Genomic DNA, 25,152 nt, shown 5'->3' with positions numbered 1-25,152 from the left:
CATTCTGAATTACTGGTTCCTTCTTCTTGGTGCGCGTAACAGTGGCAACTTCCAACTCTACCAGATTGGAGGCAGGATCTTGTACCTTCTATTGGCTATTAGTGGCATTGGCCTTTACAGGGGCTGGACTGGGACAGTCCTTTACAATGTGGCCTTCTCCTTTGCATCGGCTGCATAAGGGCTTGTAATCCACAGATATTCTAGGGTTTGGAAAATTTGGGGAGATATGTCCCTTTTCTCCACACCTATAACATTCCACCTCTGATCTGACCACCGCCAGACTGTCGTCCTCTATAACTTTGAGAGGGAAACCTCCTTGGACCAAAATTAGGACCAAATTCCCTAGGCTTTGGTCCAATATCCTGTGTTGTCATTTTGGATTCCAGCAAGTTGAATCTTGCATTTTCATCCTTTTGTCTTCGTTCATGCATCTCTTTCAGAGAGCAAATATCCTCTGTATGGTTCTTCTGCAAACAGTAGGAGCAGAAGGCTCCATGAATGGTTGGTTTTCGGGTACATTCAGTGGCTAAATGTCCCGCTTGATGACACTTTTCACACCATGTATTAGAGCGCATCATATCTCTTCTAGCTCCTGCAGGAGTGGATATATTGGCAGTATTCACCTTCAGCGTCTGTAGCTGCTCTGTAATCACATCCAAAAGCTCTTTCTTGATACTTGCAACTGAGTTGGATAAGTAGTCCTTCAAATTTTCACCTCCTGAAGTGCTTGTAGTAGGGTTTTGGAAAGCTTTTGTAATTACTGCATAAACTGGTTGGGTCGATCCAAAAGGTCCTCTATTCTAGCTCTGATTCAGAGCTCCTATTGTGACTTGGGGTTGTTGATTCCAGTTGGTAGGGTTCCACTGTTGTTGAGTCACCATTGGAGGAACTGTTTGAGGCCACTGTTGCTGTGGTTGAACCATCATTTGAGGCATTGTCGTCTGTGGTAACCACACTAGATTAGGTGCATTATATTGTGGCACTATTTGCATCTGGGGATAGGGGTAGAATGGGACTTCATTTGGTGGGTATACCATTCCAGGCATAGGAGGAGGTAAGACTCCTCTTCCTGGAGTCATTGACAACCTTGCTTGCTTCAACTTTGTCATACAATCTTGCACCTTCCACTGCAGCTTGTGTTGAGAATCAGCAATCACACTCAAACAGCCTCTTTGTATGGAGTCTCAGGGTCAAGGACATGCAGGCTAACTTATCCCATATGCACAATGGTGCCTACTGCAGTTTCCTACTTTCCTATAAAGCATTGTACTTGCTTCCTTTCTTAATGCAATGATAGTACTCTTTTCATTTCAGTAAAGTGTCAATGTCATTGTCCACATACACAAGATTGTGTTTATGAGTCCAAGTCTCAATCTTGGAACCTAATTCACTTGTGTAACAAACAGTGTCCTTTCCATCATGAGTCTACACTTCTTTTTCCATCCTCCATAGCTTCCGGTTTTGCCATGCTCTAGATCCCGCATTTCTCACATGGTATCAGAGCACAGTTGGGCATGGCATTGCTTGTCTAGCCTCTCTTGATTCCTTTCAACCTCAGTCTAGCTCAATGTCAGCTCATGACTTCATCTCCCAACTCTACTCTCACTGAAGCTTCCATGGCAGCCATAGCCAGCAGCACCCTGTCAGATTGAGCTGCTTATATCTCACTCCACAGGTCAAATCTCTTGGAGCTTCCTTCTGGAAAAGTATTCCCCAACTCACAAAGCTTCCCTGTATCACATCAATCTAGGACATTGGACCATCTGGAGCTCAGCATTGTGAAAATCCTCAATCTCTGCTCTGTGTCTGCCATAGCCAGACAGGACCTACCTCACTTGGAGCTTCCATAACTCTTCAACCAGGCCATTTCAGCCCACGATTTCTTCTAGGGAGTTGTTCCTCTACTCAAGGCGCTTCATCCTGGCACAACAAACAACCACATTGGCAAGCTACAGCTCTGACATTGCACAAATTCGACGTCGCTGCCCCAGACTGCGCCGATTCTGTTCGCGCCCCCTGCGTGCTGCATACTGTCCACGATTTTGACGATTATAATAGGGCTTTTGTAGCCCATGAAATCAGCTTCCTAGGCATATAAAAACTTTTGAAAATGATCCACTGTAGCTCCTGCAATCAGCAAAAAAACCAGGCCCCTGTCTCAGAAACCCTAATTCCACCATAGCCAAAGCTTCAAAATCTTGATATTTTTCACTGTTTCTCTCACTGAAGTTATCAACAGTGATTTTAATCACTGAGCAATACTCTCTGAAGTTCATTAAAGTACTGTCACTCAGATCTGAAGGCATCAGCATCAAATCAAGAAGGGGAAGATCACTTGGATTTTAAAAGAGTAAAAGACTTTTGCAGATTTGGTATTCATTGACACTCAGTTAGTGTTTTTTAGCACTTGTGTCTCTCAACCAATTCTTCTGTTGCTCAAATATAATTAAGTCTGAAGTTGATTTGCTACTGTTCCCGTAAATCTAACATGGGAAAAGACTCTCCAAATGCTCGATTCAAAGGAGTCGGGTTCCACACTTGGCAAACCCGCATCAAGCTCATCCTGATGAAGAAGGGTCTCTGGGCCATCACAAATGGCAAAGAGAAGAAACCTCGGGACGCGGACCTTGCAACTACTTGGCAAAAGAATGATGACAGAGCTCAGGCCATTATCAAACTGGAGCTAGACGACAGTTATATCCACCATGTGGATAACTGTGAGACCTCACAGGATACATGGAAAAGACTTGACACCCTGTTCGGTGCACAATCTAAATCATCAAAGTATGGTCTCCTGATTGAGTTCTTCAGGCTTGAAATGAAGTCCAGCACATCACTTGCCACACATCTTAATTACATGGAAGGACTCCTAACCCAACTTGCAGGAATCAACATTAAAATGGATGAAGATGTTTGCATCGGTGTTCTACTTAAGAGCTTGCCTCCTGAATATAATAATGTATCAACAACTTTAATCAACATGCCAAATCCTGAACTTATTGATATCCAGGCATCACTGTTAGAAGAAGAAAAGAAGCTAAAAACTAAAGAAGAACCAAGTACCTCTAGAGATGAGCATGCATTATATGTTGGCAACAGGTACAAAGGCAAGAAGGATCAGCTCTTTTGTGACTTCTGCAAAAGGACCGGACACACCGAGAAGTTCTGCCACGCAAGAAAGAGATCCCAAAAGGCCTATCTAGTCATAGTCAAAGAAGAAGAAGAAAATGGAGCAAAGGAAGAAGAAGATGAAGATGAAGACCACCAGGATCGGAAGGACAAGACTCATCAGTCCTTGTACTCTCATAATTCTGATAGACTGTTTTAAAAGCCTTGTATTTTCCTTGCCCTAATGCTTCCTGCCATAAGCTTTGTAAACTCCTTATGTAACTTGGCATTACAGTCCCTGTACACTTTGTGAGGCCCCTGTTACAGCCTCTGGATGTCCACCATGTTTATGGTACCCACACTTAGCTTTTTCTGCGACAGCCTTTGGTGTTTTGCCATGTCTGTGGTATGCCCACACTTTGCAGGTGGTTCTCATTACAGCCTTTGAGGAGGGGTGTTGAGAATCAGCAATCACACTCAAACAGCCTCTTTGTATGGAGTCTCAGGGTCAAGGACATGCAGGCTAACTTATCCCATATGCACAATGGTGCCTACTGCAGTTTCCTACTTTCCTATAAAGCATTGTACTTGCTTCCTTTCTTAATGCAATGATAGTACTCTTTTCATTTCAGTAAAGTGTCAATGTCATTGTCCACATACACAAGATTGTGTTTATGAGTCCAAGTCTCAATCTTGGAACCTAATTCACTTGTGTAACAAACAGTGTCCTTTCCATCATGAGTCTACACTTCTTTTTCCATCCTCCATAGCTTCCAGTTTTGCCATGCTCTAGATCCCGCATTTCTCACAGCTTGTAGATTGACTGGTCTTCTCAATTCTACGAACTTGCGAACTTTTGGTTGTAGGCCCCTGAGAAACACTCCTTTCTGGATTCCTTCATCCAAATGATGGTTAGTCCATCTCTTCAGGATGGATTCCATTCGCGAGACATAAGCTTCTACTCTTTCTCCAGAGGACTGACTTAGGTTCATGAACTCCTCTCGCATCTGCTCTTCAAAACCTTCACGCCTGAATTTAGTGAGGAAGGCCAACTTCATGTCGTCCCATGTGCCAAAAGTTCCTGCTGCTTGTCTCTCATACCACTGAAATGCCACGCCCTTGAAAGTGGTGGGGAATATCGCTAACCAATGCTTAGGGGTTCTGGCATTGTTAGCCACACATGCTACCATAAACTCTGCTACATGAATATCAGGGTCTTCATTGTACTCTTCCTTAAAAACTGGCAATGGGACCACATTTGCTGGCCTGTCATCAATATTTCCAGGACGGATCTGACTAGGAATGGGACCTTGAGTAGACATGGGGACTTCTGTAAAGAGTGCTTTCAGGGCATCAAAGGAGGCTTCTGATGCGAGCTTGTTCTCAGCTTTGATTTTTTCCTTCTCTCTTCTCACATACCTCTGGACTCATCCTAACGCTTGCCTCTTTATTCTGATGGATTCTCTGGCCAACATCTCTTCTACTTCCTTCTTTTCAACATCTCTGAATTCAACTTTCAAACCACTACAGAGGGGGAGATATTCTGTTATGAAAGTATCAAAACTTCTCAATGAATGCCAAATCTTTCATAGATGGTCATTCTCTCTTTTTCTGCTCTTCAATTTGTTCCCAAATAGTTTGCCACCAAGATGCAAGTTTCTGCTGCTTCAACAAGAAGAGGAAACAGTCCACCACGTAGAGCATGCATCATGATGGTGATATGTTTTCGCCATTGTGGGATGAAATTCTTGTGGAAGTGGCTTTGATAATGAGAAATTCCAACTCTTCAGTGGAAGAAATAACTTTATAAACATCCATTGAATTCTCCTCTTCTTGCCAATGCCATTTCCTTCATTTTCAGCCTCTCTTGGTGCTTGTTGATGGCAAGTTTGCCCGGCTGCGCACCAAAAACATGGAGCCCCAAGATAAACACCAAGGAAAAGGGAATTATCTTGCAAGAAAATCTATCTTGTAATATCAACAAGCTTTTATTTCATTCTTTTGATCATCAAAACAAAGAAAACAACAATTCTTCATGCAGCATCATAGTAGATTTCTCCCACGGATTTGATAGAATCAACCATAATCTTCAACATCTTCATAAAATCCTTCAATAGAACAAAGAACACAAAAGAATACACCATATTTGAATGGAAATCAATCACATATTATTCATCTTCAATGTCTTCATAGTTCTCTCTCTTTATCTCTCATATACAGTTACACTGTTTTGATAGAATTGACTATCTCTGGCTCTCTCTCTCTCTCTCTCTATCAATAGTACATCATCTCCTCACTACAATTCTCTCATAATAACCCTCAATAATCCTTCTTAGGTAGTGGATGCATCTCCCAAGAGGTTTTTCTGATATGAAGAGTCACCAGAGCCACTACAATGTCTTTTCACAGCTCACTATTGTCACTGTCACTTAGTCTTCTCTTCAGTCTTCAGCAGTTGTTTCTTCCACTTGTTTTAGATCTTTTGAACTTAGATTCATCCTTTCCAAAGGTTAGAAAAAATTCTCAAAATCACACATACATTCTACAGACACTTACAAAAGGTCTGCAGAACAGTTATAGTACAGTACCAGAACAGCTACAGTACAGTTACAGTACAGAGACAGAGCAGAGACAGAGGGTCTACAGAGGGTCTACAGAAGGTTACAGAAGGTCATCAGAACCTCATGACTCATACTCAAACCGTTCCAAACTATAAAAAACTATTCAATAAGCTTTCAAAAGATCTCAATCTTCATCAATCATTAATCCACACTTCATACAGAAGACAATCAGAACAAAACAGAAGCTATACAGAAGGTATACAGAACCAATCAGAACCTCAACAGAACATCACAGAACCTCATATCTCCACTGAGAATCATCATGGACTTCCAAAAAATAATCAATATCATCAAAAACATTCTCAAATACTTCCATTAACAACCATACAGCACTCTAAATCCATCCAAAATCAATCATTCAGACCTTAAAAAAACAAAAATCAATCAAAAATTTAGTCTTTTTCCACTCTCAATAGTCAAAGAGGATCAGGATCCTTTTGAGGCAAGTGGAGATCACCTAGAGGCAAAGGTGATTCTTAGTAGTCTTATGAATAGTTGAATAGAGACAAAGGCTATCATTACTATGGCATGCATGGACATATAGCAAAACATTGTCAAAAAAAGCAGGCTAACATGAAAGCAAAAGGTAGACAACATGGTAACTATGAATTCTCTAGCAATGCTACAATGATCAGTTAGATAGGCTATTTGCTACAACACATGTATCCAAGGGTATACTTGAGCAAGGCAAGGTTGATGAAAAGCGGTACATTGACTCAAGTAGTTTCTCAAATCATATGAACCCACATGGAGAATGGTTTGATGAGTTGAATGCAAGCTCTCATGTCTACGTATATACTAGTGATAATATGCAGCATGATATCAAGTATATAGGTATTGTATCGCTAGTCATGCATGATGGAAATAAAAAGAATCTATATGATATATTTGCATGTACCGTCTATCACTAAAAGTGGCAAAGAAAAATGTGCGCGTCAAATTTAATAGAGATGGCCATTTTATTGACGATTATGGAAATGGTTGCAAGATAATTGCTAAAGTTAGAAGGGATGGCATGATGTTTACCTTGGATGCTACTATTCTTGAGTTAAAGGTAGCCATGTTTGCTCATGACACTAGAGCAGTTAGAGATGTGAAAATCTGCCATAAGTGCATTGGACATGTAAATATATAATGATTGAAAACCATGTAATAGAAGGAGATTGTACTTGGTTTTCCAAAATTGAAGTATATGGAGTTAGGAAATGTATGCTTTGCTTGCGAGTTTGGGAAGCAAGCAAGACTTCAGTTTGTCAGACATGTCAAAAATAGCACTAGACCACTGCAGTTGGTGCATTTGCCATTTGGATTGCCCAAATAATTGAAGGAAACTTTTTCAATGAAAGAGAGAGTTGTCAATTTCACAAAGATTCTAAAAAGAGTGATGTAACCCCAATGGATGTTGATATCTAGAATGTTCAAAGAATTTTACCTAATAAAGATGCTTAAGGACACCCTAAATGCTTCAGTTGTAATGTGTATGGTCACATATCCAAAAATGCTCTGATCAGGCTATTGAGGAAAATAAATATAATCAAGAAGGTGCAAAATGATCAACTAGAGGAGCTTCTATTACCAAAAAATGACTAGGCAAATGAATGTAAGAGGTGGGCCATTCACATCTTCAAACATCAAGGTCTATCTCTTAGAAAAGAATTGTAAGCACAATTAATGTCAAAATTAATGGTCTAGATGTCAAAGTATGTTGTATTCTAGTAGTTTTTTTCCTCCATCAACTCATACTTAACTAGTTTAATCAAAGCTCATAGACAACATATTCAACAAATTTCAATACTTTTTTGTGACAATAAGCATGTATATAACACATCCAAAGAGTCAAAGGGGGAGTTTTTCAACATCCATGTTATATCCTTCCACGTCAGGTTTTTCCAATGACTTTTATGTAGATTTTTGGCATTTAAATAAGATCATTGCATATAATGTTTATCCAATTTGAAGATTAGATGACTGCTTGGAACAACTCAAGGGATCCTAGTATTTTCTCTCTTTACATTTAGCTTCAAGATACTAGCAGATACCTCTTGAGGAGAACGATAGACCTAAAACAACTTTTAGAATGGAAAGAGGTCTATTTGAGTTCATTATCATATCTTTTGGGTTGTTAGATATTATTTGAGTTCATTATCATATCTTTTGGGTTGTCAGATATTGCTACTGCTTTTCAAAGGCTATTAAATTTCATTTTTGTATGCCCAATTTATGAAGGTCTTTTTGTAGTCTACCTCAATGACATTTTTATTCATACCAAAACATGGGATAGTTTTACAAGGAGCCCTCAAGCATTTGCGTAATTTCAATTTGAAGATGCAATTGAGAAAATGTAGATGGGCACATGGAGAAATTAACATTTCAGGGTTTCAAATGTCAAATGGAGGTACCTTAATGGATGAAGACAAAGTGAGGTGCCCAAAGGTGGTGAAGTGTGCAGATGGGCTAGGATTTAGTAACTCCATAGGTATAGTATGTATAATTATGTTGTGAACCTCTTCTAGTCGACCAAGGAATAATCCATGGAATATTCCCTTTTCTTTAGGCTAGGGGACTGCCGCAAACCCTCATTAAGGGGCTATTGACTCTGATGAGAACCCCCCAGCTACTAGGGGCCACTTTCATGGTTCCCAAACCCTAAATTAGGGATCCATGATAACTTCAATACCTCAAAACTCGATGCATTATGCCTCAAGTCGCTACCATCATAAGTACTCTATCTAATCCAAAGGCTAGATCCACAAAGATCACCTTTTTGCCATTCGATCACATAGACCTCATTTAATATCCATGGTGCTCACATATGGTTTCTCCTCATAATGGGGGCCTTAAAACTTAGAGCACCATGGATTCTTCTTAACTAGATTACTTTGCATGTAGGAAAACAAGCTGCCTTACACTCTGCTTTAGTGCCATAGTTGGTTGCTTCTTACTAATCCAAGAGAAGATTCCTAAATTGAAAGATAAATACTATCTAAAAACTAATTTCCTAGAATCACTCACCTACCCAATATGAGTTACAATTCCCCACAAGAGTAGTTCTAGAACTATATGTGATACCATAGTCAAGAGTTTCCTTCAAGTATTTGAGCACCTGCATCCTAACATTCCAATGAATTTCTCGTGATTTATTTGAGAACTTGCTCAAAACACCACAAAAAAAGCTCATATCTTGCTTGGTGTTACATAAATAGATGAGATTACCAACAAACCTCATGTACCTCCCAATGTCTACTAGTGTTGATGTATCCTCGATGGATAACTTCACATTGACCTCCATTGATATAGCTATCTCCTTATACTCGATCATGCCATATGCTTTCAAGGTCTCCCATGCGTACTTCCTTTGAGAGATGAAGATTTTGGTAGGCTCTCGCTAGACTTCAATCCCCAAACTATAATGTAACAAGCCCAAGTCTATTATTTCAAACTCGAAGCTCAAAGTCTTTCAAGTCTAATGGATCATATTTTCATAGTCACCTCTAATAAGAATGTCCTCCACATATAGGACAATCACTACAAACTTTTCACTATCCCTGTAAACATGAAAGTTAGCATCTGAGGTATATCTTTTGAAATTTAAGCCTAAAAAGAATTTATCTATCCACTAGTGCCATGATCTATGGTCTTTTTTCAGTCCATATAATGCCTTTCTTATCTTATAGACTTTGTTCGCAAAATGGGAGCCTCAAACCCTCATGGCTAAACCATGTATATCTCATCCTTGAGGTCACCATTTAAGAACATTGATTTAGCATCCATTTGGTAAATTGGCCACTTCTTATGAGCGGCCATTGCAAGTATTGTGCGAATAGTGGTCATTCTAGCAATTGGAGTGAATGATTTTTGAAAATCAAATCCTTTAATCTCCGGTGCAACTAATTTGGCTTTGTACTTTTCTAAGCTTTTATCAATCTTGTACTTTACCCTCTAGACCCACTTGGTGCCAGTAATCTTCCTCTTTTTTGGGCAATCCACTAGTTTTCATTCTTCATTATGCTAGTATACTCAACTTGCATAGCTATTCTCCATGCTAGATTGGCAAGTTCTTCTTCCAAGTCTGTTGGCTCCTTTACTTCTCTCATAATCTCAGTCAATCAAGTCCATATTGACTATGTGAGTATAAGACTTTCTTTGCTCCTCTATTCTCTCAGACCTCCTTGATCTTTTCCTCAATACTGGTAAGCATAGGATTACTATGGCCATAGAGCTTCTTCACCCATCATGGCAATGGCTTTTCCAGTGGTGTGATTACAAGTTGGTGAACTTTTTTCTCATCATCCAAAGATGATGCTTCCTCCTCCTTGAGGGTAGGGATTGGTAGAATATCAAACTCTTGTTAATCTTTAGTCAATCTATCTTTATGTGTGTGACCAACATTAGCTGGATAGAGGTATACATGTGTGTGACATTCAATAAGTCGGTAAAGTCAGTGACTTAACCACAGTTAGTCTTGGTTAGTCATACCTATGTGTGTAAGTCTCTTTTAGTTAGTATGATGGAAGAATAATGGAAGAAGAACAACAATGAGTTGAGGCTCATCTTTCGCTCCACTCTGTCACTCTCCCTCTCTTCCAACATGGTATTAGAGCTTGAATGCCTGAAGCTTGAAGGCTTGGCAATGGCCATTTGACATCAAGACATCAGATTTGAAGAAAACGTCATCAAAGGAGACTGTGTCTGCATCCCCTTTGTTTGCAAAAGCTATATCTTCCTATAGAAATGGTTTTTGGAGAAACGGCCCAATACACTAGACCGTTTCAATGTGGCTACAACTTTGCAGAAGAACTTTTTTTCAAATTTCTCACAAATTTTGAGATATTCATCATAAACCTGTGGAGACTGGCTATTTACTGCAGTAAACAATAGATGATTCCAGGGCACTGGTGGCTTTTATCCTAACAATGTATATGCCCTTGTTATCATGCATTTGAGCATGATATTGGAGTGTTAAATGCTCTGTTTTGGAGCTTATTTGCAGGCTAGAAACATTGAAATAGTTGTTGTCCTGAATTTGGAAACAATATACCTACAATGTTGAAGTATCTGTGATGCTTATTTGCTAGTGACACATGCTTGGATCATACCACTTGAGTGGTAGATTCTTTTTGGGATATTGTGAGTGTTGAAAGTCCAAAGTTTGGACTAATTTGTTGCTGGTTATACCAGAGTATTGACTAGTTATTGTCTGCAAACAGGAAGAATACCTATCATCTTCACTTGACATACATGCAATATATTTTGACTGATTGGACATGTATCAACTCCTGCATAGAGTGGCAACTAAATGGGATGTTTTGGGACTGTTTTGAGGTCTGAATACTCTTGTTTTAATAGAGAAAATAATGCTGGTTATAGCAATGCACTAGCTGTATTTGGTACTACTACTTACATATAGTACAAACATTGATACTTGTATGGACATAGTTTGTTGCTGGGATGTTTTGCCACTACCATAGAATGTTTTGAACTGGTTTGAGCTTGGTTTACGCTTAGTTGACTGTGTTTTTTCATTGTTGGAATATAGTCAACTAAGCATAAACCAAGTTGATTGTCCTATATAAAGAAAAATTGTGACAATAAAAATTTTGCTTTATGGAAGTTCTGTATGAATAATTTTTTGGTTGGCAGAGGTTATTAGGACTTATGTACAGGTGATGAGGCTGAACCTGAAAAACATGAAAGGAATCTGACAAATGATCAAAAAAGGACTCATAAGCTATGGATTGAGAGAGCATACAAGGTGTTACATTGGTTTTTCTTATGTATATAAGATGCTATGGTTATACAGATTACTGGATGTAGTTCTCCAAATGATGGATGGGACATACTCATGAAGAATTATGGAAATGTAACATATGTAAGAAAGATTAAGCTAAAGCATAGTTCAATAACATGTCTAGGAATGGCAGAAGCATTTAGACCTACACCACACAGATCAAGAACATACTAGATCAGCTTGCCACCATTAGATCTTCAGTGTCTGAGGATGATATGATTGCAATGACATTGAAGGGACTTGGCAAAGAGTATAAAGCATTTGATACGTCTATCTCTATGAGAGCTGAATCCCCTGATTGGATGAGCCTCGGGGAAGTTACTATATGTATATCCTCTACATCACGTGCGTTCAAGGTCTATTTATAAATATCCTTATCTGTGAAGTTTTTTCTGAATAAAACATAACCCTTTTCTATTCAATCTATAAATAACCCATTTATATTACACCATTCTGTAGATAAAAAATGTATAAAAATGGTATTTTAAAAATACCTTATTTTGAACTCATGTGATGCACACATATATTCATGAGTAACTTACCCGAGGGATGAGCTGATTGCTTTGCTGCTGCATGAGGAAGTTAAGCTTGGGCTAAATACAGGTTCTAGTACATCTCAAAGCAGAGATACTGTTCTTTACTCTAGCCAGCGTGGTAGAGACGACATAGGCCGTGGCTCTTTTCAAGGTCAAGGAGACACTCAAAATGCTTATGGACAGCATCAACATAATGCTTGGCATGGCACAAATACACAGGGCTAGCGTTGATCTGGCAGCTTCAGAGGCAGGGGGGAGATCACCCCATGGTAAAGGTGGTGGATCTGGTTCATGGCAGTCAAATGATCAATCAAACAGAGATAAGGTCTATCATTACTGCGGTAGATATGGACAAATTGCAAAGGATTGTTACAAGAAGCAGGGAGATATGAAGGCAAAGGGAAAATAGCATGGGCACTATGCATTTCTAGCAATGCTCATGATGAGCAGGTTGAAAGATTGTTTGCCATGCAGCATGTGTCTAAGAATGCATCTAGGTAGAAAAAAGATGAGAGATGGTACATTGATTCAGGGGCTTCAAATCATATGACACCCCATGGAGAATGGTTTGATGAGATGGTTGCAAGTTCACATGGTTATGTGTGTACTGGGGATGACACCCAACATGACATTCAATATACATGAATTGTTCTGTTGTTGATGCTTGATGGAAAGAAAAAGAGCCTGTATGATGTACTACATGTACCTACAATAACCAAGAATCTTTTGTCAGTTGGACAGATGGAAAAACAGAATCTGCAGGTGAGATTTAATAGAGATGGATGCTTTGTTGAAGAATATGGTAATAGCTGCAAATTGATTGCTAGAGGCCGAAGAGATGACAGAATGTTTACTCTTGATGCATCAATTCTAGAATTGAAAGCAGCCACATTTGCACATGATGATGGCACTATACGAGATGTTGAGATATGGCATAAGCGGATTGGCCATGTGAATGTACAAAAGTTGAAATCTATGCAACATAAGAAGATTGTGCTTGAACTACCTAAGTTCAAGTATCATGACTTTGGACATGCTTGTGATGCATATCAGTTTGGTAAGCAAGCACGGTTTCCATTTATGAGACATGTATGGAATAGCTCACGACCCTTGCAATTGGTACATTTAGATGTATGGGGTCCATCACATAATGCTTCCTTTGGTGGTGCTTGTTACTATGTATCCTTCATTGATGATTTCAGCAAGTATACTTGGCTTTACATACTGAAACATAAGGATGATGTGTTTGATGCATTCAAGGGCTTCAAGAAGCATGGTGAAAATGAGTTGAGCTATAAAATTTCATGTCTTATATTAGATGGAGGTGGAGAATATGTCTCTAATTACTTTGACAGGTACCTTGCTAAACATGGGATTAGAAGACAGTTAACTTACAGATATACACCGCAGCAAAATGGTGTAGCAGAAATGAAATATAGGGTACTGACGGAATCGGCAAGAGCTATGCTAAATGAGAAGAGTTTGCCAAGTTGAAGCAGTAGTGACTGCTATCTATGTGCTGAATAGAACCCTATAGTAGGGATTCATGATGTAACTCCATATGAGATTGTATGGTCATAAGCCTGACATTTCACACTTGAAGGTATTTGGTAGCATTGCATATGTGCATGTTCCTGACAAAAAGAGGAAAAAATTGGATCCTACAGCTATCAAGAGTGTGCTCCTTGGTTATGCACAACACCAAAAAGTTTACAAGTGCTATGTATCGTCTACACATGAGACATTGATTAGCAGATATGTTGTTTTTTATGAGCTAGCATCGTGGTATGGTAATCCTGTTGTAGTGGCTACTGATGGATCAGCCAACACTAGTAATGCTGAAAATACACCTACAGTGAGTACATCTATGAGTGGTCCTACAAGTGATGCCAAGAATCGCGTGGTGGGGGGACTTGCTCAAGATGATGCGCCGAACACACACAAAATGCACAAGGAGAAGCTCACTCAAGAGACAAGAAGAGAGATGGAGGCCAAAACGTTTTCTTGTTGGTTTCTTCTTCTTCTTCCACACACTTTACAATGTACACAAAGTATAGATAAGATACAATATAAAGGAAAGTGACCTACTAAGTCAAACAATGCATAACCAACTACACTGTTCGACTGGCGCTATAACTATGCCAGCTATAAATAGGTGTAACAACCTGAATATAATAAGTAATGAGTCAGTGGCCATGTGAGAGTCATAATGACCACCGACGTGCTAAGTGTAGACGTGTGGACCCATCTAACCAGGCGGTCCAACATCAATGTCCGCATGTGTTGAGCTTGTCATCTCAACACTCCCCCTCAAGCTCAACTGCATCTCTGCAACTCCAAGTAAGCTTCGAAACTTTTGAAGCTTCTCTGTACCCAATGCCTTCGTGAAGATGTCAGCTATCTGATCTTGTGTGCTGACATATACCAAGTTAATCTCACCTACTAGTACCTTCTCTTTCACAAAGTAGTGTACCTCAATATGTTTTGTCCTGGCATGGAACATAGGGTTCCTAGCCAACTGTATACTGCTCATGTTGTCACAATAAATGACAACTAGACCTTCCACTTGCACATCTAAATCAACCAATAACTTTTGCAGCCATACTATCTCACATGCTGCAATAGCAGCACCTCTATACTCAACCTCTGTACTCGACAAAGCAACTGTAGATTGCTTTTTGCTGCTCCAAGCAACTGCTGCACTACCAAGAGAGAACATGTATCCGCTAGTAGATCTTCTATCCAAAATACTACCAGCCCAATTTGCATCTGTGTATCCAAACACCTGTACATCTGTACCTGCCTCATAGAAAAGTCCATAATGTAATGTGGACTTCACATATCTCAATATGCGTCTGACTGCATCCAAATGTGGCTTTCTAGGTACTTGCATAAACTGACTCACAAGACCAACAACGTAGCTCAAGTCTGGCCTTGTAATGGTCATGTAGATCAAACTCCCCACTATCCTCCTGAACATAGTAGGGTCTTCTATCTCATCCCCAACATCATCACTCAACTTTACATTCTGCTCCAATGGGATTGAAAGTGGTTTGCATGCAGTCATACCATACTTGGACAACATATCCAAGCCATACTGTCTTTGGGACAGCCATATACCATCATCACATCTGATCACCTCAATGCCAAGGAAGTACTTTAGCTCACCTAGATTCTTCATCTCAAACTTCTTTTTCAAAAATCCCTTGACTTTAGCAATCCCACTATCACTATCACCTGTAATAATCAAATCATCCACATAGATGACTATGATGACCAAACCTGCATCTCCCTTTCTCACATAAAGTGAGTGATCAGCATCAGAAACATAAAAGCCAATATTGACAAGATACTCTCTGATCTTGTCAGACCATGCTCTAGGTGCTTGCTTGAGCCCATAGAGCACCTTCTTCAACCTGCACACATACGTGGGATGCTCTAAATCTTCATAACCTGCTGGTTGATCCATATACACTTCTTCCTGCAAATCACCATTCAAGAAGGCATTCTTCACATCCATTTGCTGCAACCTCCAACCTTTGACTGCTGCCAGATGTGTGATTGCCAAATCTGACAGTTGCCATCCTAGCAACTGGACTGAAGGTTTCATCATAATCTATGCCATATGTCTGGGCATAGCCTTTTGCAACCAACCTAGCTTTGTACCTACTAATAGAACCATCTACATTGTTCTTAATCTTATAAACCCACTTACATCCAATAGATTTCTTGCCCTTCGGCAATGATACTAGATCCCAAGTCTTATTGGCCTCTAATGCATCCATCTCCTCATCCATTGCTGCATCCCAATGAGCATGACCAACAGCCTCCTCAAAACATATGGGCTCAACATCCTCAACTAGTTTCACCATATAAGCATAATGGTGAGCTGCGTAACCTTAAAAACCAAATCTTTTAACAGGGTATCCGACCCTGCTAGATCTGCATACCACCGGATCACTCAATGGAGACTTTATATTATTATGAGCTCTCTGTACACCTGGTGTCTTGACAAAAGGAATACCAAGCTCATCATCTAAGCTCTCTGAGCCACTGGAGTCTCCATCAAGAACTGCATCAATGCCATATGACACTTTATTCTTTCCTTTGTCTTTACCTGTAGTGCTACTAGATGCACCTGAAGATGTAGAGGTACTCCTTAGTCTCCCAGACCAAGGACTACCAGATGATGTCTCTGGTCCACAAAGAGTCCGGGATTCTTGTTTTTCAGCCTGCACATGAGTGTCATGATCATCATCATCATCCAATGCATCAGCACTAGATGCATACCAACTGCTCATTTCATCAAAGATGACATCCCTGCTCACTCTAAACTTACATGTGACAGGGTTATAATAGTGATACATTTTCTGCTCTAAAGAGTATCCAATAAAGACACACTTTTTAACCTTTGGATCCAGTTTCTTCCGCAACTCATCTGGCACATGAGCATACACAATGCAGCCAAACACTTTCAAGTGTGAGACATTAGGCTTGTTACCTGTAAAACATTCTTCGGGGGTCATACCATGAACTGCAGCTGTGGGAGTTCTGTTCATAATATAAACAATAGTATGAACAGCCTAAGACAAAAAATGCTTAGGCATATTCTTTTCAGCCATCAAGGCGCGTGCAACTTCTGCAATATGCCTATTTTTCCTTTCTGCAACTCCATTTTGCTGTGGGATATACCTGCATGTGAACTATCTCTTTATCCCATGAGACCTCAGAAAATCACTGAACTCATTTGAGAGGTACTCTCCCCCTCCATCTGACCTCAAGCACTTTACTTTCAAGCTTGTTTCTCTTTCAACTGCAGCCTTGAAAGTTCTAAAGTGCTCAAACGCTTCACTCTTTTCCTTTATAAAATATACCCACAGCTTTCTAGAACAATCATCAATGAATGTGACAAAGTATGAACTGCCTCCAAGAGATACATTTTGTGTAGGCCCCCAAATGTTTGTATGCACAACAACAAGGATATTTCTGCTTACATCTCTGTCATGTGAAAAGGGTTGTCTTGCCTGCTTACCAAACTAACATGCTTCGCATACCTTATGAAATTTTGCAACCCTAAATGTAGGCAAATCTGTAACCAACCCTTTGGACTGCATTATTTTTAGCCTTTGTACATTTGCATGTCCAATGCGTTTGTGCCAAATTTCAATATCTGCTACAACACCTTTTCCTTTAGCATACATAGCAGCATTCATAGTAGGAATTCCAGCATCTAGAGTAAACATACGCCCAACTCTACTTCCCTTTGCTACCAATCTGCACTTATCATTGAAGTCTTCTACAAAGCAGCCCTTTGCATTAAATCTGACTTGCAGCCCTTGCTCTACCATTTGACCGAATGACACCAAGTTCTTTGTAATAGATGGCACATGTAATACATCTAAAAGACTCTTTGTCTTACCATCATGCAAGGACAAGGGAACTTTTCCAATGTGTGAAATTGGGTGGCATGAATCATCACCCGTCTGCACATAACCTGCATTTTGCAAATCCTGCATCTCTCCAAACCATTCTGCATGGCTAGTCATATGATTGGATGCACTTGAATCAACATACCAAACATCATCATGTATTCCCTTTCCTGTAACAGCATTCAGCATATGCTGCATAACAAACAAACGTTCATTTTTGTCTTCATTTTGTTGTGAAGATGATGCACAGTTTCCTTGCTGCAACTTACCATTGCGAATATCATCTTTCTTAGCATAACATTGGGCTGCAATATGACTTGTTTTGACACAGTAGTGACACACAATACCAGAGTTGTTAGAACCTCTGTTCTGCCATCCACCTCTTCCTCTAAAGCTCCCCCTGCCTCTAAAGTTACCACAACCTCCTGAAACCTGCATATCGCCAAATTGCTGATTCAATCTGTTTTGCTGGTTGTCACTACCACGTCCTGTACCACTGCCTCTTGAAGAGAACCTGCCACATCCCCTTCCTGAACTGGAGTGGAAAGCTTGGACCTGTTCACCACTTCTTTCAGATGTCTCACTTTGCATGTTGATCTCTTCAGTGATCATAAGGGAGACCAACTCATCGAAATCTGGAAATGGCTTTCTAACATATACGGAAGTTACAAAAGACTTCCAAGCCTTTTCATTGTTAAGTCCACCCAAGGTAGACGACACCAAATCATCATCATCGGGCATTGCATCAATCACTGCCAAGGCATCTGCAATGCTCCTTACCTTCAGTGCATACTCATTGATAGACATATTCCCTTTCTTCAATGTATTCAACTCTTGCTTGAGTTGAATCTTTCGTGCCTTTGTATTTACAGAAAACATACTTTCAAGTATGGTCCAAGCTACATATGAATTCTCTGCATTTCTAATGTGTCCTAGCATATTATTGCCAATTATTGCAGACAACCAATACATGACATTTTTATCTTTTGCATTCCATTCCTTCCGTGCCTTTGTCTCTTGTGCAGTTGGAGGATCACTCACCTCCGGCTCCTTTTCTTCACCTGAAACAAACTCGTAGAGGCCTTTTCCAATAAGGAAGTTCGTGACACGGAACTTCCATGAAGGGTAGTTGTTCTTGTTGAGCTTCTCAATGATGGGGCTTCCACTGTTCTCTGCCATTATCACAAAATTAATACCAAGCAGCAAGCAAATCTTCTGTAACCCTCGACCTGTAGTGCACAACAATACACCACACAGCCTTTTTCACTATTTGCTCAACAATACATGCAATATGCAACCAGTTTGCAGATAAACCTTGTGTTTACTCGCTGGTAAACACCTTTGAACTTACAGATCTGAAATCTATAACCTGCGCACACACTTTCGATCAATACAGTCGAAGTCATAGTGTACCTTGAAACTGCTGTCCGCAACCTTGTGGCTCTAAAACGGGGCCTGAAACACATAGCGCTCTGAGGCACAAGGAGAAGCTCACTCAAGAGACAAGAAGAGAGATGGAGGCCAAAATATTTTCTTGCTGGTTTCTTCTTCTTCCTCCATACACTTTACAATGTACACTGAGAGCAGAATTTTGATGCCGAGAAGTGCTTAAAAATAGCTAAAAATTACGAATATCAAGGGAAAAATATTCAATGTCGAAGGCGGCGGCTTGACCTAGGACGATTTTAAGCGTCAAGGTGCTTTAAAGGCACCCAAACGACACTTGTTGATTTTTGATAAATTTTCACATTGCCCTGCGGGTTGTCAAGAGTTACCGGCCAATGCAGGATGTCAAGCCGGACGCCCAAAATTTTTCAGAGCTCAATTCGGAGTCCGGACGGGGAAATGGCCAAGGAGACGGTCAAGATGCGAAAAGGTGGACAAAATTTGGCCAAAATGGGTAAGTGACCCTTGGGGCCCAAAATTTTATGTCACATGAAATGTAGGCATAGAAAAAAAACGTGATGAGGAAGAAGAAGGCGTGGGCAGATCAACGCCGATTTTTGCGCTCCATCCTTGGGGATGGAGATGGCAGCCTACAAGCAACCTACCCAACCGACATTACCCCCGAACTACTCCTTCCCTACTGCTGACTCTATCGCCTGTATTCACTCCTTAAATGGTGGCCTCAATGGAAATCTTTGATTTCAGTCTTTCTCTCTCCTCCCTCTCTCTCCCTTAAGGGGCTGTTCTTGTGTGGATGAAGACAATGAAGAATGATGGAGGAAAGCTTGTCCGGATGAGACCGGACTGCTCCCGGGTGGATGAAGACATGAAGAGTGCTATTCTTGAAGATGCTAGACATTGAATGAGGGCTGACACGTAGTCCCATAGCCAAACCGAGATCCCGAGACACAAAGCCTAAGCGGTAATTCAATTTTTATGAAGGAAAAATGAGTTTTTATGCTATTTGGTTGATGCAATATTGTTCCCATGGACTGATTATGCATTATGATGTTGTTTGCTATGATTTTGATCAGTTTATGCTCAGAAAATCAGAAAATCAAGTGTTATGATTGAAATTAATGATATAAAACCCGTAAAACATGCGTTTAAGAGGCAAAATGGGGTTTTTTTTGCAAAATAAAGGGGAAACATGAGATATAACATCAATAAAACCAGAAATTTTGCTGTCAAGAAACCTAAGGGCCACAACCCACAATCAATTTCAATTTCTAGTCATTTTTTATTGAAGAAAATAGAGGAAAAATACCAAAAAATGGTGAAAAATTAGTTTTAAATGGGGAAAAATTAGGAAACGATAAAAGGAAAATTCTAGAAAATCACATAAGTGTTTGTGCAATGTATAATGAAGTTAGAGCACGAGGTTAGCCTTGGTTTACCCCTCATTTCTATGTTTTTGTCCGTATTTATTGCTTTCTCTACAAAGAAATACACATAAAACGACTCTTACACCTATCAACAATTGCAAAACATTAAACGGTAGGGTGAGATGGGAGTTTGAGCGTTAAAGTAAAATCTTAAATCTGATTTATGTGTTGCATCATGGCTATAGGACGTTGTTTTAAAGTAAAGGAAAAGGCAGCATGAGCGTAAGGCTCGGTGTCTCTCCTCGTTTCAATACATAAACGTTAGCATGGAAATCATGAAAAGATTGGTTTCGCATGATGCACAATGCTGATTTTCTATTGTTTGTGCACTAAACCATTCACATTATGCACTATGCATGGTTCATGGTATCGAAGGAAAATCTCCTGGACTGCATAGCAATTGTTTTCTTAGGACTTTGACCCACGATTGAGAGTGTGAGGTTATCCCTTGCCATAGGGTAGAGGGTCGGTTTCCTAAGGGATTGTGAAGTGAGGAAGCATGGTATATCTCCTGGAAATACGAGAAATATAAAAGAGAGGAGTTTGTGCTCGTATGTGTTATATGTTTAGCAGTGCATCAAAGGGCTAACCCTTGCGATGTAGGAGACCTGCAGTGGGGCTCCGACTATTAGTCGGTGGAGTGCCTCCTATATGTGTGTGACGAGGCGTTATGCCTAAGTACTTTGGAATCTCCCTCTGAGGAGTTTTAGGGAAATGTTGGACTATGAACTATAAAAGCAGGAATTAAGCTTTAGGGCAGTTTATCCTTCAGCATTCGATTGACGCTCCTGGTCCGAGAGGCCGTGAGGGTGTTTGTGTGTCATGAGCATGAGGTCCGGCTAGTGCTATAGCCAGTGCCGGCCCATTTTAGGTCCCATCAGTGGTGCATCTGCCGGGAGCCACTTATAAGTGGTAGTTTTCGGATCTAGGGTTTCTAGGGACCAATAGGAAGTTGGTTTATGTCCTCTGACAAGGACCGTCAAGCTGAAATCCAAAAAGTAGAACGTGCTGAGAGGGCTAGACGGTAGTTAGAGATTGTAGGGGAGCTTCAAGCTCTACCCCAAGACCTACGGACCACTTATTGCTCAAGTGTTTCGAACCGAGCAGCCATGGCTACCTCTCACATAGCCGACACGCAATGCCTACCTTACGGGTGTAGTGAGCTTACCTTGATGCTCGATCGAGTACCCTCCTCTTTCTTGCACACCGGTAGCTCCATGATCCTTGAGGCAAGCTCAAGCAACCTCAATCCCTCTCCCATGAGCTTCATCCTCCATAGCCACATGCGAGACAAGAGAAGAGAAGAGAGGAGGAGAAGATGAAGAGAGAAGATGGAGAGCTTCTTCTCCAAGATCCCTCACTCTCACACAATCACTCCCTCACTCCCTCACACTCTCTCAATCCCTCTCTCAAGCACAAGCACGAAGGCAAGAAACAAGAGAAGAAGAAGAAGAAGCTTTTGCCACACACAAGAATGAGCTTCTCATTCACTTTTCAACTTTATATACATGACCTAATTTCCATGGGCGGTCATCCCCCTTTTTTACATGGCCGACCATTAGCCTAGGCCCCTTTTCTCATTGTCCTTCTATCTTCCTAGCTTCCTTTCCACCGTCTGTCTACATTTACAAATTGCACGGGTGAGATCTCGGCGCTCTTTTACAAGATTTCAGGGTGCGCCTTTTTATTTTAAAATGCGCCTTTTCCCTTTTGCATTTTCCTTGGACTTTTAAGGTTGCCCTTGCGCTTTTGGTCTTTTTTCCTCTTCTTTCTTCAGTCGGGCTACCTTTTTTCTGCCTTTGCCTTGCGTCTTTTCCACTTTCTTTTGCTTTGTTCGTGTTGGGGTTAACATTACCCCCCTCCTAGACGAGTGCCAGTCCCAAGGCAGTTGGTGGGAAGTAGTGGGATAGATGATGCTATTGCTAGGTGTAACTGGTGGGTAGATAACACTGAGGCTTGTGAATGAGAGGTGATGGAGTTTGATGACGATGACCAGGAGAGATTCCGGCATGCTTTAGGCTTCTTGACGATTCTCGGCATCTTTCTCACTGTTCTGGTGCCCCTATGGAGCCAGTCGTCTTTTGAGTAGCTGAAACACTTGAAACAATAAGCAATCCCTTAGGAGGATGGTATTGGAGGGATTTATTATGGAGAAACCCCCCGAACGTTGTTTGCCTTGAAAAACCGTGGCTTGGGCTGAAAACCCTTGTTTGGGAGTAGAGGATCTTTAGTTTTGAGTTGAAAGTCTTCAGGCTTGTGGTGTTAATAAGCGATCCGTAGATCTTGAGGCGGTGGGCATGGATCATCGAACAGTGAGGTTCCAGGATCTATGCCAATGGCAGCCCATCACAGGGTTTTCCTTCTACTTGATTTGGTTCAGTCATGGCAGCCATCAGTAGTAGGAAGATGATTGGGAACATGAAATCTGTTGGGGCATTGAAATCTTCGCAGTGAAGCTCCTGAAGTGTCAGTAATGGGGTCATGTCCGACTCCTGGAAAAATTCCTTGTCATTGGAGGATGTAGTAGATGATCTCCTTCAACCAAGCAGCCCGTTCTTGAAGCATGAACATAACCTGCAAGAAAAGTGGTGCACTTCCTAGGGGATGTGTCTGTCTCACTGTGTAGTGCATGGTGCCCATGCCAGTGGAACTGGGAGATGGGTCTAACCTTGGGCAAGCCCTTGGTAATGTCCCACACTTGAGGACCCAGTTCGTGTGGCGTTGGAGGTGCGGTGCAAAACTCAGGATGACAGGTCTAAAAGTCCTGTCCTTGATGTGCCCTAAGTGTGAAGTGGGGGAGGGGCTAGAGAGGACTCTAGATGCAGTGAGTATGGTGCACCATAATAGTGAAGGAAGACTGCAAGCACTTTCTTTCTTTCTTTTTTTTTTTTTTTTTGAATGAGAGAGAGTACATTGGGCAAGGTATGGGGCACCTATTTAGTCACGGGGCGGTCGCATGCATTGTGATAAAAATGCGCGACTTTGTAGGTATTCCTTAATACCCGGTCTAGCTCTTAGAGGAGTGGTGGACAAAAAGGGGTGATTACACCTTGCAAAATGGGTGTCACTCATATTTTCTAATAGCTCTAAGCAGAAGGCAAGTGTTAACCCCAACACGAAGAAAACAAAAGGAAGTGGAAAAGACGCAGGGTAAAGGCGGAAAAAAGGTAGCCCGACTGAAGAAAGAAAAGGAGAAAAGGCCAAAAGTGCACGAGCAACCTTAAAAGTCCAAGGCAAAGGCAAAAGGGGAAGGGCGCATTTTAAAATAAAAAGGCGCACCCTGAAATCTTGTAAAAGAGCGCCGGGTTCTCACCCATGCAATTTGTAAATGTAGACGGGCGGTGGACAGGAAGCTAAGAAGATAGAAGGACAATGGGAAAAAGCCTAGGCTATGGCCGGCCATGTAAAAAGGGGAAAAGGGGATGACCGCCCAAAAGGGATTTAGGGTTTTGTATATAAAGTTGAAAAGTGAATGAGAAGCTCATTCTCGAGTGTGGCCAAAAGTAGCTCTCCTCTTCTTCTTCTTCTTCTTCTTCTTGCTTGCTTGAGCTTGTGCTTGAGAGAGGGAGTGTGAGAGTGTGAGGGAGTGAGTGTGTGAGGGTGAGGGACCGAGGAGGAGAAGCTCTCCATCTTCTCCTCTCTTCTTCTCTTCTCTTCTCTTCTCTTGTCTTGCTCGCGGACATGGAGCTTGGAGTGTGGAGCTTGAGGATGGAGCTTGCTTGAAGCTTGCACTTGGATCGTGGAGCTACCGGAGTGCACAGGAGAGGAGGTAACTCGAACGGCATCAAGGTAAGCTCACTACACCCGTAAGGTATGCATTGCGCGTCGGCTATGTGAGAGGTAGCCATTAGTGCTCGGCTTGGAACGCTTGAATCAATAAGCAGTCCGTGGGTCTTGGCGGTTGAGTGAAAGCTCCCACATTTTGGTTCCATTGCCGGGACCAACAGATTCAAGCCTTGAGCGCTTGCGCGCTTCGAATCGAGCATTGGAGTAGGGTTTTCCCCGAACCGGTGCTTGAGGTAGATAGGTAGGAAGCGAGGGGGTTGAAGAGGGTATTCGATCTCCTTGGCAAGTAGGTGTTTTGCTTTCTTGAGATTTATATTATGAGATGGAGTAGTGTAGGTATTTACTTTGTGTTTTGGATGCATTTAGGATAGGAAAAAACAAAGAAAAAGAAACAAACAGTAGGGTTTTCTGTTGTTGTATAACAGGCTAAAATAGGGAAATAGGGGACTAGATTCAAGTTTCTGGGTGAGACAGGGACAGGGAACTAGCTGTGAGGTTCTGCAGTGCTGGGAAAGGACCTTAAGAGGCATGGGAGGCCAGGACAGACCTCAGTTCCTTGGTTTGCCCTGTGAAAGAGAGAGAGAAAGAACTTCTGGTTCACAGGACGAGGAAGCGCTACCCCGATCTCTAGGCGCCGACGATTCGTGCTGCTCCAGGTGAGTCTGGTGTTTTCCAACAAGTACTCTAATCAGATCTAGAAAGTCTGTGGTGATTGCGTGCAGCAAACAGTGAGGAGGGGTCAAACGTGTGAGAATCGCGCCCACCGCCGACGCACTTGGACCAACTCGCTGTGGTCCGATTCCCAGAATCGGACCACCCGAGTTCGGGAGTCGGACCGTCCGAGTCCCAGAATCGGACCGCCCGACTGAGAGTGAGTCGGACCAGTCTGGTCCGATTCCCAGAATCGGACTAGCCCGATCGGACGTGCCACGTGGCACTCGGACCACTCAGATTCGGACCAACCCATCCGACTCGGACACTCGGACCAACCCGTCCGATTTTGAGAATCGGACGCTCGGACCAACCTGTCCGACTCGGACACTCGGACACTCG

The sequence above is a fragment of the Lygodium microphyllum genome, chromosome 13 (genome assembly GCF_053477565.2).
Source record: "Lygodium microphyllum isolate KBCC chromosome 13, Lygodium_microphyllum_v1.1.10, whole genome shotgun sequence".
NCBI lineage: Eukaryota > Viridiplantae > Streptophyta > Polypodiopsida > Schizaeales > Lygodiaceae > Lygodium > Lygodium microphyllum.
This window is presented reverse-complemented; position numbering follows the sequence as displayed.